The following is a 15,711-nucleotide window of genomic DNA, read 5'->3' as shown; positions in this document are numbered from 1 at the left end:
TCCTGAAATTCCACTCGTTTTATCACTCAGTACCACTTCAGTTTTAAAAAAATGGAAAATATTATCAAAAAACACTGGTCCATTCTCAAACAAGATCCTCACCTATCTCAATGTATATCAGATAAACCAAAGTTTACCTACCGCAGGGCCCCGAGCATCAAAGGTCAGATAGCCCCCAGTAAAACTAAATTTTCTACTTCATGGAAAAATCAGACGATGAAACAACTTACATTAATTCCATTGTTAGGAATGTTTCAATGTAAAAAAGCTCTTTGCCTTACTTGTCAAAATGTCACCCATGGTAAGAAATCATTCACACATAATGGAAAGACCTTCACTTTTAATTCTTTTTACAATTGCTCCACTTCATATGTGGTTTATTGTATCTCTTGTCCTTGCGGTCTGTTGTATGTGGGTAGAACCATCAGGGCCCTCCGAGCTAGGTTTGGTGAACACCGGCGTGCGGTTGAGGTTGCAAATCCCAAATACAGTGTCGCACGACACTTTGAAACACACCATCAAAAAAATACTACTGATTTGAATGTCTGGATAATTGAAGCAATATCCGAAAAATTCACTCCGGCAGAGAGATTCCAACGCCTCTGTAAACAAGAAACATACTGGATATATTCTTTAAATACTTTGACACCACATGGATTAAACGAAGAGATTGCAGTTCATACGGTTCTCTAATACCTTCCCCTCATAGTGTTTCTCAATTCCCAAACGGATCAGACTACACACAGACTCCTTCCTTTTAATACTTTATAATATAGTACATTATATTTTATACTTCTAACTACCCACAGCCTCTCTCTGGAGTTCCAGTCCTACCTCTGTTGTACTAGTATATCTATCCCATATCTATTACCTTTTTCTATTATTATTTCAACTCCATCACAAAATATTCTCCACTTTGTTGTTATTTACTTTTTTTCATTCTTACTGTTTTTATCTTCATGGTTATTTTTATTTTTAGTTTTAGTTTTATTCTTACCCTTACATTTTTATTATTATTTTTTATTTATATATATATCTGTTTATTTTTATATTTATTTTTATTTTCATTATTATTTTTATTTTCATTTCTATCTTTATTCTATTAGTTCTCAATTTTATTATCATCTTCATATAATAGTATTATTACTATTTTCCCCTCATCTTTATTTTTTATTTATTTTTTATCTACTATTATTATTTTCCTTCAATTTTCCCCTTATTATTATTTTTACTTTTTATTTTTATTATTTATTTTATTTTATTTTATTTTTAATAATTTTTTTATTTTATTATATATTTTTTTTTTTTTATTTTTTTTTTTTATATTCATATTCATTTTTCATTTCTCTACTCTTTTTTTTTTTTTTTACATTTCATTTCCTCCCTCCTCTATCCCTATCATCCTATTCCCCTTTATTTATATATAATGGTTGCGGTTATCACCAATATATAGTCCCATACACACATGTACATAAAAAATCTCAGTCCCTCTCCTAAATATATATAAAAGTATTTATATGTTCTCATATAGTGCTGCCCACATGCTTTAAATTATATATTTTATATATATAATTTTTATATGTATAATGTTTCAATATTATTTTGAGATGCTACAGTCAATTTTATTTATTCTCATTTCATTCAGTTATTTGCCTGGTAATATATCTATACAAGTCCGTTGTCCAATAGTAACACAGGTCAGCCCCTCCTTCTGTGTATATATGCATCACTTCCTGTCTAGAATACTAGAACTGAGGAAACAACTGAAGTTGTGAAACGCGTCTTCTGATTGGCCCACGCGTCACTTCCGGATCCCAGAGCTTGCGTTCCACGCTGGAACGCACTTCCGGTTTCCGGCCATCCGACCATCCGGACGCTTAACAAAGCTGGAAACCGATGAAAACTATTAGAAATACAGAGGTGCTGCTCCAAATCAGCTTTTGGAACACAGAGGCAAGCCTATTGTCGTCCCCCCTGTCTGCTTTTATACTCCATCAGCTCTGCAAACCCCGTGGACCGGATTGAGACATGGATACATCCCTATCTAATTTACATGCCTAAATCACTCTGACCTTTGTGAGTAGCCATTTGGCCGTATGTTTTTTATTTTAATAAATACTTTATCGTTTATACTGCACTTAGTCTGGCGCACCTTCTCCCTGTTTTTTGTGTTTTCGAATTCTTTAGAGAGCCCTGCTTCTCCTCTCAAGACTGTTGCTGCCGACGGTGCTTCTCCTATATTATTACAAATGCTATTGTTATTGACATTTTAAAATACTCATACTCAAATAGAGACTATACAGTGACTGATTCTTTGCGCCATCTGATCCCAAATATCTCTCTATCAAGATAGTTTTTAATGGGGGTGTGGCTACCGAACTGCCGCATGGACGCTTGAGCAGATAGATCCGTGGCACAAACAGGAACTGCAATGAGCCGAGGTGTTCCAACAAGGACCTTCTGGACCCAGAGCATACCACAAGTGCCTCTCATAATCCGGAGATGGCCCGAAAGCGGAAAGGAATGGCACAGCTTCAGAAACTGCCTCCGTTTTTCCCGAGAGCGGACCGCGGCCTAAGCCAAGATGGCGCCAGAAGCCTCTCTCCACACGCATCCAGCAGCAAGGGCTCAGCAACACCTAGCACTGCCTCACAGAGCTGCTCTCAGCGCCAGTCACCAGATGCATCGACACCGCTATTGGGAAGCTCAGCGAAATTCAGGCCCCGGATGATTGTAGATCTCGGTGGTGATAAGGTAAGCACAGCAATGGAGGCACTAGACGATACCAGAGAGCTAGCTGATACGATCAACTCCTTTCCCTCCAGCAACCAGCCGCTCTCTGATACTAAACTAAAAGACATGTTAGTCTCTCTCCGTAGCACATTACATGCGGACATGATGGAATGTATGATTAAGACAGAGGTGAATGAGCTGGGCGGATGGGTAGATCATGTGAAACATAAGATGGGCGAATTTGCCTCCATGTTTAATTCACTCGTGGATGCCGACAATGAACAAGTAGATGAAGTGACATGACTGAGAGCCAACGTTGCGGACCTGGAAGACAGGTCCAAGAGAAATAATATAAAAGTGCGGGGCATCTCCAAATCCGTTACTGTGGGACAGCTGACGTTCTGATGAGAGTGCATTTTTTTCACATTAAAGAGCGGTTTATGTCAGCGTTTCGCATTAACAAGCAACCCCCAGAGAAATAAGCTTTCATTCAGCTCTTTACGGATCTTTCGCAGTTTACGATGCAAAGGCGTAAAGCCCTCCTACCCATTACCAAAGACCTGCTCTAGGGGGCTTGCTCTACTCAGGTCATGGAACATTCTCCCGGTAGACACAGTAGATGCCCAGGACTCTGCATCCACCTCCAGGATTACCACGCAGGATACTTGGCAGGTGGTGTCCCGCAAGAAGAAATCTCAAAAATGCTACAGTTGAACAACTTGCGCACAACCTTTAAATATAAGACATACTTTCCCGTTGCACCAAAATGTTGAGTGCCTTTTTTCTCCCCTCCTTGCATGATGCAAGCTATGGGTATTGTTAACCCCACCAGATTCCCCCTGGAATCCCCATTTTTATTTGACTGGTTGTTGTTTAACCCCTCACTGACATTACTTCTTTTGAATTTTGTTTCTGCTTTTCCTTTTTTAACCAGAGTTGGAGTCCTGCTTGCTGTTTGGAATACACCGCCGAATCTAAGACAACCACTACACCTTAAACTGTGCGATACTATGGTGAGATCTAGCCGTGATGGAGGTACTATATCTTATGCTTTAATGTCACAGAAATGGTGTTAAGGGTGGTCTCGCTCAATGCACATGGTTCAAATCATCCAGCTAAGAGATATTCCCTGTGGAGAGAAGCTCAAAGACTATATGCAGACGTTATATGTGTGCAGGAATCACATTTCTCGAGTTTAGAACCGTTATCCCTTAACCACTTGCTTACTGGGCACATAAACCCCCCTCAGTCCCAGACCAATTTTCAGCTTTCAGCGCTGATGCACCTTGAATGACAATTGCGCGGGCATACAACACTGTACCCAAATGAAATTTTTTATCACTTTTTTCCCACAAATAGAGCTTTCTTTTGGTGGTATTTAATTACAGCTGGGAGTTTTATTTTTTGCTAAACAAACAAAAAAGATGCAAAAAAAAAAAAATCATGTTTAATAGTTTGTTATAAAATTTTGCAAACAGGTCATTTTTCTCCTTCATTGAAGTGCGCTGATGAGGCGGCACTGATAGGCTGCACTGGTGGGCACTGATAGGCTGCATTGGTGGGCACTGATAGGCTGCATTGGTGGGCACTGATAGGCTGCACTGGTGGGCACTGATAGGCATAGTTAAGGCGGCACTAATAGGCACAGATAAGGCGGCACGGATGGGCACAGATAAGGCGGCACTGATGGGCAAAGATGGGTACAGATAAGATGGCACGGATGGGTGGCACAGATGGGTGGCACGGATGGGTGGCACTAAGGGGCACTGATAGGTACCACTGATAGATTGGACTGATGGGCACTGATAGGTGGCTCTGATAGGTGGCACTGCTGGGCACTGATGGGCGGCACTGCTGGGCACTGATGGGCACTGGTAGATGACACTGATGGGCACGGATATGTGGCACTGGGGTGCAGCACCTTTGTTGAGGCAGATTGTGGGCACTGCTGGGTGGCACTGTGGGCACTGCTGGGTGGCACTGTGGGCACTGCTGGGTGGCACTATGGGCACTGCTGGGTGGCACTGACGGGGGGCACTTATTTTTTAATCATCTTTAGTGATGAGGGGGCAGGTGGACACTGGCAGAGGGCAGGTGGGCACTGGCAGGGCTGGCCGTGATCGGGACTGATGTCCCGATCACGGCCACCGGGGATCGGCAGGGGCAAAGGAGATCCGCGCTGTAGCCGTCATCCGGCTATAGCGCGGGTCTCAAGTGGTTAAGCATAAAAAGTTTCCTCATATCTTTGCAGCATCTGCGACACAGAAGAAAAAAGGGACAATTATTGCCATTAGAGACAGCGTGACGTTTGCACATGGGGAAACTATAGCTGATCCAGATGGAAGATACTTAATATTGGTTGGTGATCTTAATAATAAAACATACACTATAGTGAGTTTATACGCTCCTAATTCCCACCAACTAAGATTCTTTGGACGTCTGATCAACAAAATATCAGAAGTTAAAAAGGGAGCATTGATGTTATGTGGTGATTACAATATAACTAATGACTATAAGATGAACACAACAACTAAATCTAAAAGGCCTTTACCCTCTTTACAGCACACGCTCCATGTTGAAGATCTCTATGATGTCTGGAGGTGTCAGCACGCAAATGAACGGGATTATTCCTTTCATTCCTCCAGACATAATACATACTCACGCATTGATATGATTGTTGTGGATAGAAGTCTGTTGCAGGCAGTGTCCTCCTCCACCATCCATGATATCACGTGGTCAGACCACGCACCAGTTTCTATCACGGTGGTGGAGGAGCAGGCCTCTGGTATAACAAATGTCTGGAGAGCTAACTCCAGTCTGTTTCAGGACCCATCCTAGGTGACTTATCTAACAAATCAACTAAATAAATACTTCAGGTTAAATAAAGACTCGGTTACTAATCCAATGACATTGTGGTGTGCTCATAAAGCTTATATTAGAGGAATCATGATACACGCTAATTCCAGGATTAAAAAACAAAAGGCTTGGAAATTAGACCTCCTTCTACAGGAAATTAAATTGATTGAAACACAGAATAAAGTCAACCCAGGGGTGGGTCTAGCAGACAGACTGGCTAAACTCCGAAATGAACTCAGGTGTTTGCTGCTATCCCAAAACGACAAATATCTTAAAGCTCTCAAATTAACATACTACTCGGCTGGAAATAGAGCTGGGAAATTTCTCACCAGAAGCTTAAAGGAATATAGATTACGCTCTAAAATCCCATACCTGACTAATAATATAAATAAAAGTAAAATATTCAACCCTAAAGACATCGCAGATAGATTTGCTACATACTATTCTACTCTATACAACATTAGTAAGGACAGCGACATCCCCCAACCCACTGAAGAAGCCATTCAATCCTTTTTAGAGGGCATTAAACTTCCAAAGCTAACACAAGCCCAACTACTAACCCTTAATGAACCCATTTCACAAGTAATATAAATGCTACCGGCAGGTAAATCCCCGTGGCCGGACGGCCTACCTATTGACTATTATTAAGTGTTTAAATCCACTCTAACCCCTACACTGCTATCAATTTTCTCCTTGACCATAGAATCATCTGCTTTTCCAGCAGAAATGCTTAAAACTTATGTTATCACTATACCAAAACCAGGAAAGAGCATAGATAACCCTTCTAATTACCGCTCGATTTCATTGCTTAACACCGATGTCAAGCTCTATGCTAAAATTCTTGCCCAAAGACTGACCCATGTTTTGCCCACTCTGATTAACCTAGACCAAACAGGTTTCACAAGTGGAAGACAAGCTTCTGATGCAACACATAGAGTCATAAACATCATTCAATATGCAAGGACCTGTCGGACGCCTTCTCTGCTCCTCTCTCTAGATGCGGAGAAGGTATTCGACAGGGTACATTGGGGATATATGAGATCCACCCTTGGTAAGTTTGGCTTTGAAAGACCTATCCTGTTGGCAATTCTGGCTCTCTACTCAACACCCTCAGCTCAAGTATATACCTCGAGTACCCTTTCTTATAACTAATGGAACATGACAGGGATGCCGCTTATCTCCATCAATTTTCAATCTTCTGATAGAGCCCTTAGCGGAAAAAAGTAGATCTCATCCACGTATAATTGGTTTCCATATTCATGACACCATACATAAAATAAACCTTTTCGCAGATGATATCATTTTATTCATAAACTCACCAGCCCAATCATTGCCTCATGCCCACGAAACAGTGGATCAATTTAGTCAAATCCCATACTATAAGGCTAATTATACCAAATCAGTTATCTTTCCCCTTGATATGTCCCCAGGCCTTCAGGTTAAACTGAAATCCTCATTTCCCTATTCGTGGAGTAGCGATAAAATTTCTTATTTAGGCATTCAAATTATAGCAGACGCATCCAAATTAGCTGAGATTAACTATCCTACTCTGATAGATAAGTTAACTAAAGAGAGCAAGCGTTTATCTAAGTTTAAATTGACCGCCTGGCCGCTTTCAAAATGCTAATTCTGCCTCAAATCTTATATATATTCTGCACACTTCCTGTCCCTTTAGGGCCTACCCATCGTAAACTAATGAATTCTATACTAACTAAATATGTATGGGACAATAAGAGACCTAGATGCTCCAGAGCCCTATTAGTCAAACATAGATCAGTAGGAGGGATGGGTTTTATAGATGTACATGATTACTTCAGAGCTGCCATATTTACCAAGCTCAAAACGTGGTTTCTAGTCACAACCTACACACCATGGCATTCCATAGAGCAAGCTATGAGTCCTATTGAGGACCTCCCATCCCTGCTGTGGCTGGACATTTGGAAACCTTTTGCACGAAAACACTTCCCCTTAACTATACAAGCGTCACTAATGGTGTGGAGAGATCTCTTGAAAACAAGACCCCATGGTGTCAATTTGCTGGAGATCCCCATTCCCTTGGATGTAATCTCCGAGGCTATCCCAGATATTAATATTAGAGATTGGACCAGTAAGGGCATTGCTCTGGTAGCAGACCTATTTCAGGGCCAATATATTAAGTCGTTTGCAACACTCATAAAGGAATACAACCTCTCACCCAAGGATGAACAAACACTGCCAAATCGCTCATCTGATGAGAGCAGTGGTCTCACCACGCATATACTTACCAGACATAGTATGGAAATACTATACAAACAGATCCCAATCGATGAAGGGTATTACTCTTTTCTACAACCTCCTCCAGCATAAAAACGCTTTTACTAAGTTGAAATCTTTCCAGAAATGGGAAGAGGATATAGGGGAAACATTTACTCAAAAACAATGGCAGACAGCCTTTAAGACCATATACACAGCCTCCAAATGTACTAATCACTGGGAACTATCCCAGAAAAATGCCCTGCGGTGGTATCTTACACCGTTTAGATTATCTAAATTTTCACATTCTAACTCTAATTTGCTTTGGAGGGGATGTGGAGAAATTGGTAACATTAAACATATATTCTGGTCCTGTAAACATCTGAACAGTTTCTGGAATAGCATCTTTCGACTGATATCCTCCATCACAGGTATCATTACAAACCTAATGTGGGGTTGGCCATCTTAAATTGAAATATTGAAGCGTTCCCTGTACCATCCCAGTGGTCACGCACATCCTCCTAGCTGCTAGAATTCTCATAACACAAAAATGGAAGACTAATGAAGCTCCGAATATCTCTGAAGCAACCAAGATTATACAAACCCACCAAGTATATGAATCTATATTAGCCAGTAGGCAAGGCACAGGGAGAAGATGTAACAGTAGATGGAAGATTTGGAAAGAATGCTATGCTAACTTCTGAAATGGATAAGATAACAAGTTAGTACTTAAGAGACTTAGGACACAACACCTCACTCTTGGCTTCTACTCGCTGGCTGCAACTCTGGTTCTCACCTTGGTTTCAATTCTGGTCTTAACTCTGGTTCTAACTATGGTTTTTCACTATAGTTCAACCAATTCTACTTTTTCATTTTCACTCTATTCTAATTTTCTCTTATTCTTTACCACCTATTCTAAACACAGATGGTCAAATTATTACTACATTCTCTCAGCAGAGGCCTCCCCATTCCTCTTAGGAAGATGTGATTATATTTTAATACGCTATATCATTTTTTTATATATATAAGGACTATACCAGACATCCATAAAAGCTTGCAACTCTGTTTTATATGTCTCTATTAAGTAACCAAGATATGTCAATTGGTTTCCACTAAATGTTTGTAAGGTTAGTCTCAATGGAGAAGGGAAGGCATCCTTGAAGAATACCAACTCTATACCATTTGTACCTTGATTTGTTGATCTGTAAACTGTCTTGTTTTCTTTGAAAAAGCTTAATAAAAATTATTTTGCAAGATAGTTCTTAATGACAAAGGCTGCATGTTTGGGGGTCATTGTCTCCTGCTGCAGAATAAATTTGGGTCCTTCATCCTTCACACGCCTTCATAATGGTAGGGCATGATACTGGTTTGAAGACAAACGGTAGTCACACCAAATATTGATTTGATTTATATTTTCTTCTGTTTGCTCAATTTTGGAAAATAATAAAAATAAACAATTAAAAAATATAGAATTTTGAAAATATTCTTACTTTATAGCATTTTTTCACACCTGCCTAAAACCTTTTCGCAGTACTGTATATACACGAAACGAGGGTAAAAAATGGCTAGACAGATAGCTTCTTTCATTCAAGTTCCCATTTCTCTCCTTAAAATCAAAGCCAATTCGTCTTATAAACATATGAATAGCTTGAGTGCAAAATCTTTAAATCTGCCAAAAATAGGCCGCATTTGTGGCCTGTATAGGGCTCATTCTACACTGTTCACACTAATGCACCCCTGACAAAGCCCTTTTCAGAGCAAAAAACATTTGGTTTTTGAGAGTAGGTTGTCTGTATTTATCAAAAATAAACCATAAAGTTAACAAAGACTTTGCGCTTGAACTTTTCATATGATTATAAGAGGGATTCACTTTGATTTTAAGCAGAGAGATGGGAGCTTGAAACTTGAATGAAAGAGGCTCTCCATCTAGCCCTTTTTTACCCTTATTTTATTTATATATTCTGAGTCTTTGTATTCAGCTGTAGAATTTTTTTTATTCTTTATACAGGAGTTGATATGAAGTATTTGGTTTTTGCTGAATTATAAAGTGAAGTTTTAAGGATCCATCACTTTCACATTTACAGTTAGTATTGTCCTTCTGATTTAAAGCATATAAAGTGTTACTAAACCCAGGACCCTGCTTTCACTATATCTGGTCTCCCACAGTACACCAACATGGAAATGCAATTATTTTAGTAAATAAAAACTGCCAAATGCCTTTTCTCATCAGTAGTATATAGCTGTGTGTAGTCTTGTGACATCTATCATTGCCACTGGTTAAAGCCTGTAGGAGAATTTTTTATTCTCTTTTGACTGTTCGATGAGGCTGCATGACCCCTGACCATCTGTCTGGACAGTACTGATTGGCCCTGTGCTGATCACATGCACCCCCTCCCCCCCTCCCCCCCCAAAAATAGAAAATAAATTCTTTAGCAATATGCACCAAACTGAGCATGTGCAAAGTGCCTCCAAGGCTCTGTACTATCAGCAGATGGATTGAGGAAAGTAAAAGAGGAGGATCAGAAAAGACAGGATCAAACAGCCTTTTTACACAATGTGGAGGATTAACCCCTTAGGTTCCACAGTGAGTATATCAATCATGTTTAACTACATATACAGACTTATTTTACTGTTGTGGCTTTAGTAACACTTTAAGTGTGTTCTCTAACCTCTTCCCGACCACCTCACACAGATATACTGCGACAGAAGGGCACGTACAGGCAGAATCACGTACCTGTACGTTGCCCTTTAAGAGGCAGCTTGTGGTAGCGTTGTGAGCGTGATCGCGGGTCCCGCAATCGTCTCACGGAGAGGAAGAACGGGGAAATGCTCATGTAAACAAGCATTTCCCTGTTCTGCCTAGTGACACTGTCACTGATCACAGCTCCCTGTAATTGGGAGCGGTGATCAGTGCTGTGTCACACGTAGCCCCTCCCCCCACAGTTAGAATCATTCCCTAGGACACACTTGACCCATACAGGGCCACCTAGTGGTTAACCCCTTCACTGCCAGTCACATTTACACAGTAATTAATGCATTTTTAAATGCAGTAATCGCTGTATAAATGTGAATGGTCCCAAAATCATGCCAAAAGCATCCAATCTGTCCGTCATAATGTCACAGTCATGATAAAAATCGCTGATCGCCACCATTACTAATAAAAAAAAATATTAATAAAAATGCCATAAAACTATCCCCTATTTTGTAAATGATATAACTTTTGCGCAAACCAATCAATAAACTTATTGTGATTTTTTATCAAAAATATGTAGAAGAATACGTATCAGCCTAAACTGAGAAAAAAAAAATTTTTTTATATATTTTTTGGGGATATTGATATTATAGCAAAGAATAAAAAATATTTTTTTCTCAAAATTGTCGTTATTTTTTTGTTTAAATCGCAAAAAAAAAAAAAAAAAATGCAGAGGTGATCAAATACTACCAAAAGAAATCTCTATTTGTGGGAAAAAAAGGACATACATTTTGTTTGGGAGCCACGTCGCAGGACTGCACAATTGTCAGTTAAAGCGACGCAGTGCCGAATCGCAAAAAGTGCACTGGTCGTTGGCCAGCCAAATGGTCCGGGGCTTAAGTGATTAAAATAAGACTCTCAATGTATAGAAAAAGGCAAGAATTGCGTTTAGTCCAAATTTTATACTTCTGGAGGTGATGAGATCACAACTTAGTTCTTCTTCCACGTGACTGTTAACTTAATTTAGCGTTAATTATGTTCAAAACTTTACAGCCAAAGTCTTGCACAAACAGGGATATTTATAAAATTTCTGCTGACTAGACAACTGAGTAACTTTCAGTGATTTCCTAAAAATACTGAATAGCTATCACTGGATAATGAGGGTAGGGATTATTTTATGGTCAGCCCCTAGTGACAGGAAAGGAAATTACTCAAAAAGAAGAGGGTTTTTAGGTTAACAAATGGAAATGTCAGGTGGTATCTGATTTTAGGATTAACTTTTAGTTTTAATCGTTGGAAAAAGGCTGAAAAATCCACCTTAATTGATGATATTGTATCTTGTGGATCATACCCTGCTTATACAGCTGATAAGTTAGAGCCATGCTTTTTTAAACATTTGGGACATAACACAAATCACTTAAAAAAGAAATTTGGTGTTGGTTAATAGGCAAATAGGCCATTATGCGGACCTTTATGTGGCTACTATCATGTAATATTCCCTAGCCTAAATGTTATTTGTTAATTTACTGTATTGGGTTAAATGTGCTAGCAATATGTAACATTCCCCAGTCTAAAAGGTCATTTTTGATCTACTGTACTGGGTCAAATGTTCGTCAAATAAAATAGGAAGGATAGTTTATTTTTCAGAATTATAGCATGCATTTAAATCATTTCCATGTCATTCTATTATAAAACAATTTATTATGAGGTCATAAATAAGTTAATATCATCTGCCAGTGGTTCCGTTTACTTATAATAGTGTATATTAGGCAATGCAGTAGTATGATCATGTCACTGTTTGTTTTCCTTATTGAAAAGTTAGAGCAAACCATTGCCGCAGTCTTGTCTGAATTTATTAATATCAGATTGAACTAATGGAAATGACATGTTTAATCTGAAAAAGAGTCAGTTTTACATATGAACAAAGGCATCTAATGACAGTTACAAGTTTAATAGGTTAAAAGATCAGTCCCTTGTGCAATTAGGTGATTGATGAATGAAACCAAAACAGATCAACTTAAGTATTTTTAGTCATTTTGTTTAGATTTTCCCCTAATAAAATTGTTCAGCATGCTTCAATCATCTACAGCACTGTATGGTTCTGAGATATACATACTGTTATTTTGTAAATGTTACTGAACAAGGGCCTCAGAACAAAAATGACACATCAGTGAAACTATACGAGGAATACAGGAGAACCTCCTGGAATAACAGACAGTTGTGAATTAGGAAATGATGCTGTGCCCCCACTGTTGATCATCATTCACCTGTAGGTCTCTTTTTGGAAACATTGTGTAGCAGATTTGGCTGTTTAGCAAAATCTCTGATCATTGAGTTCATGGCTAATGCAATTAAAGTTATCTGTTTGAGACAAAACAAGAATGAAAAATGGAGAACTGCAGCTAGGAAAACCTGAAGGCTTGCATGCGTCCTCCAAACGTTTCTAAAAAGGACAACTAATGCCAGAAAATATTGGTGCAAAATGAGATTCCTGTTGTCACCAAACAGATGGTCAACATACCATTTATTGCAACGAGGCTTGCGATCGCTGGACTTAAAGAGGAAGTAAACCCTGGTGGGTTTTACTTCCTCTTTATTTCCCTGCAAAGGTAAAGCATAATGGGCTACTATGCATCACATAGTAGCCCATTATGTGTCACTTACCTGATACCAAAGTCCACGCTGTCACAATTGTCCCCATGAGCAGGGAGTGTCCATCTTCACCGATCTTTCTTCCAGGGCCGCGAACTCCGGCTGTGTGACTGCACATGCATGTAGGAGCCTCCAGTCATGTCATGACCCCTATTAGAAAGGGCACGATGTGCCCTTTCTAAAGGGTGCATGCGCCAATGTCAGGACATAGTCATTGACGTTTGTCTTTTTATTAAATATCTCCTAAACCACCTCCTAAGCACCTACAGGTAAGCCTTAATAAGACTTACCTGTAGGTAAAAGCTTTAAAGTGGTTGCAAACCTCTGAAATGAAAAATGAACAAGGCATATTCCTAAATATTGTGTACTTGCCTCTGTCTGATGCACCTAATGTGATTGCTGTCCCCTTTCTCATTCCTTTGCTATTTGCATGAGTCACTTCTGACAGTCTACCTCAACTCCAGACAATCCTAGGAAATGACCCCCCCGCCCCAGCAGACAGCAGGTGATTAAAGAGGAAGGAAACTTCCTCTGCTGACATTTACCTATAGGTAATCCTATAATAAGGCTTACCTACCTATACTGGTGCATGCAAACTGAAGGAACGGCCACAGGTGCCGTTCCTTCCGAGCCCTGTGACTTGAACGGTGGCTCTCGTGCGCATGTGTGGAAGTGATGTCATTGCAGCTTCAGCCACTCGCAGCACCGGAGCCCTGCGAACCCGGGAAGTAACCCTGGGAAAGATGTCAGCCATCTCAGTGGTGTGCGGGCACAACTTGAGGACTTCGTTCTAAGGTAAGTATTTCATAATGAGCTAGTATGCGGTGTATATTAGCTCATTATGCCTTTGTCTTACAGTTTTTTTTAGTTTACAACCTCTTTAACAACCTCAGCAATGCATGTTTCCCAATTAGGTTGTGAAGAGGGGTCTCAGATACACTCTGTTCCCTGCACTATGTTGTGCAGTGTGTGATGCCAGATCCCTGCCTCCAGCCTTCTGAAGATCAGCAATTCTATTTAAATGATGTACTTTGAATGATTATAGAGGAGAGTAGGGCTGCAGATAACCACCTACAAGGTATGTAGGATGATTTATTTCATGTACCTCAGGGTAGTCCCTTTAGTAGATATGCAAAAGAGTTTACAATCACTTTAAAGAGAAACCAGAACTAAATCCCCCAGGGTATCTGCAATACTAAGTGGATGGACTAATTGCAATGTAAACCAGGGAACTAGGATCTCAAAAACGAGGATGCCATTGACCATATATGATCATGACCATATTTGGTCAATGACATCACCCAGGATCATTGGCTTGTTTTTTTAGAAACAGAATCTGGGGATTCGGCTGGGGATCTCTCATTTTGCTGCAGTGGAGTGGGTCATCATGGTAATGGGCCACATCATTTGGTAGCTGGTTATTGTAGCGGTAGGTGGGTCATCGTGGCAATGATTTTCATTGCTAAAGAATATGATTAATGTTGACTTTACATCTATAGTCAATGACATCAACTGTGATCACCTATTTGTTTACAAACAGAAACTGTCCGGGATCTGTAATTTAGCAGCAGCAGTGCTACCATCAGTAGATGACAGATCCCTAGACAGTTACTATATAAACAGCAGCCAGAGAGTCGTGCCAGCAAACTGGCCAAATTTGGCCAGCATGCGCAACAGTTTGCTCTACTGCAAAGAGACTGGATTTGGCTTGAATGTGCTAACTAGGGATGAGCTGAACATCCACCCATTCGGTTCGCATCAGAACATGCGAACAGGCAAAAAATTTGTTCGAACACGCAAACACCATTAAAGTCTATGGGACACGAACATAAATAATCAAAAGTGCTCATTTTAAAGGCTTATATGCATGGTATTGACATAAAAAGTGTTTGGGAACCTGGGTCCTGCCTAAAGTGAAACAATAAAAGGGTAATATTCCTTTAAATTTTGTACCTGGGGGTGTCTATAGTATGCCTGTAAATGGGCACATGTTTCCTGTGTTTACAACAGTCTGACAGCAAAATTACATTTCTAAAGGAAAAAAAAAGTAATTTAAAACTTGCGGCTATAAAGAATTATCGCATTATTCGAGTTATCCGCAATACACATAAAAGCTAATTGATAAAAACGGCATGGGGATTTCCCCACAGGGGAACCCTGAACCAAAGTTTAAAATAAAAATGCGTGGGGGCCCCCCTAAATTCCATACCAGGCCCTTCAAGTCTGGTATGGATATTAAGTGGAACCCCCGGAATCCATACCAGACCCTTATCCCAGACCCTTATCCCAGCATGCAACCTGGCAGGCCACAGGAAAAGAGGGGGGATGAGAGAGTGCCCCCCCCCCCTGAACCATACCAGGCCACATGCCCTCAACATTGGGAGGAGGGTTTGAGGTAGCCTCTCAAAGCACCTTGTCCCCATGTTGATGTGGAGAAGGGCCTCATCCCCACAACCCTTGCCCTGTGGTTGTGGGGGTCTGTGGGCAGGGGGCTTATCGGAATCTGGAAGCCCTCTTTAACAAGGGGACCCCCAGATCCCGGCCCC

Source organism: Lithobates pipiens, unplaced genomic scaffold (genome assembly GCF_037356315.1).
Source record: "Lithobates pipiens isolate NorthernLeopardFrog02 unplaced genomic scaffold, aLitPip1_a1.2 Scaffold_8, whole genome shotgun sequence".
Lineage (NCBI taxonomy): Eukaryota > Metazoa > Chordata > Amphibia > Anura > Ranidae > Lithobates > Lithobates pipiens.
This window is presented reverse-complemented; position numbering follows the sequence as displayed.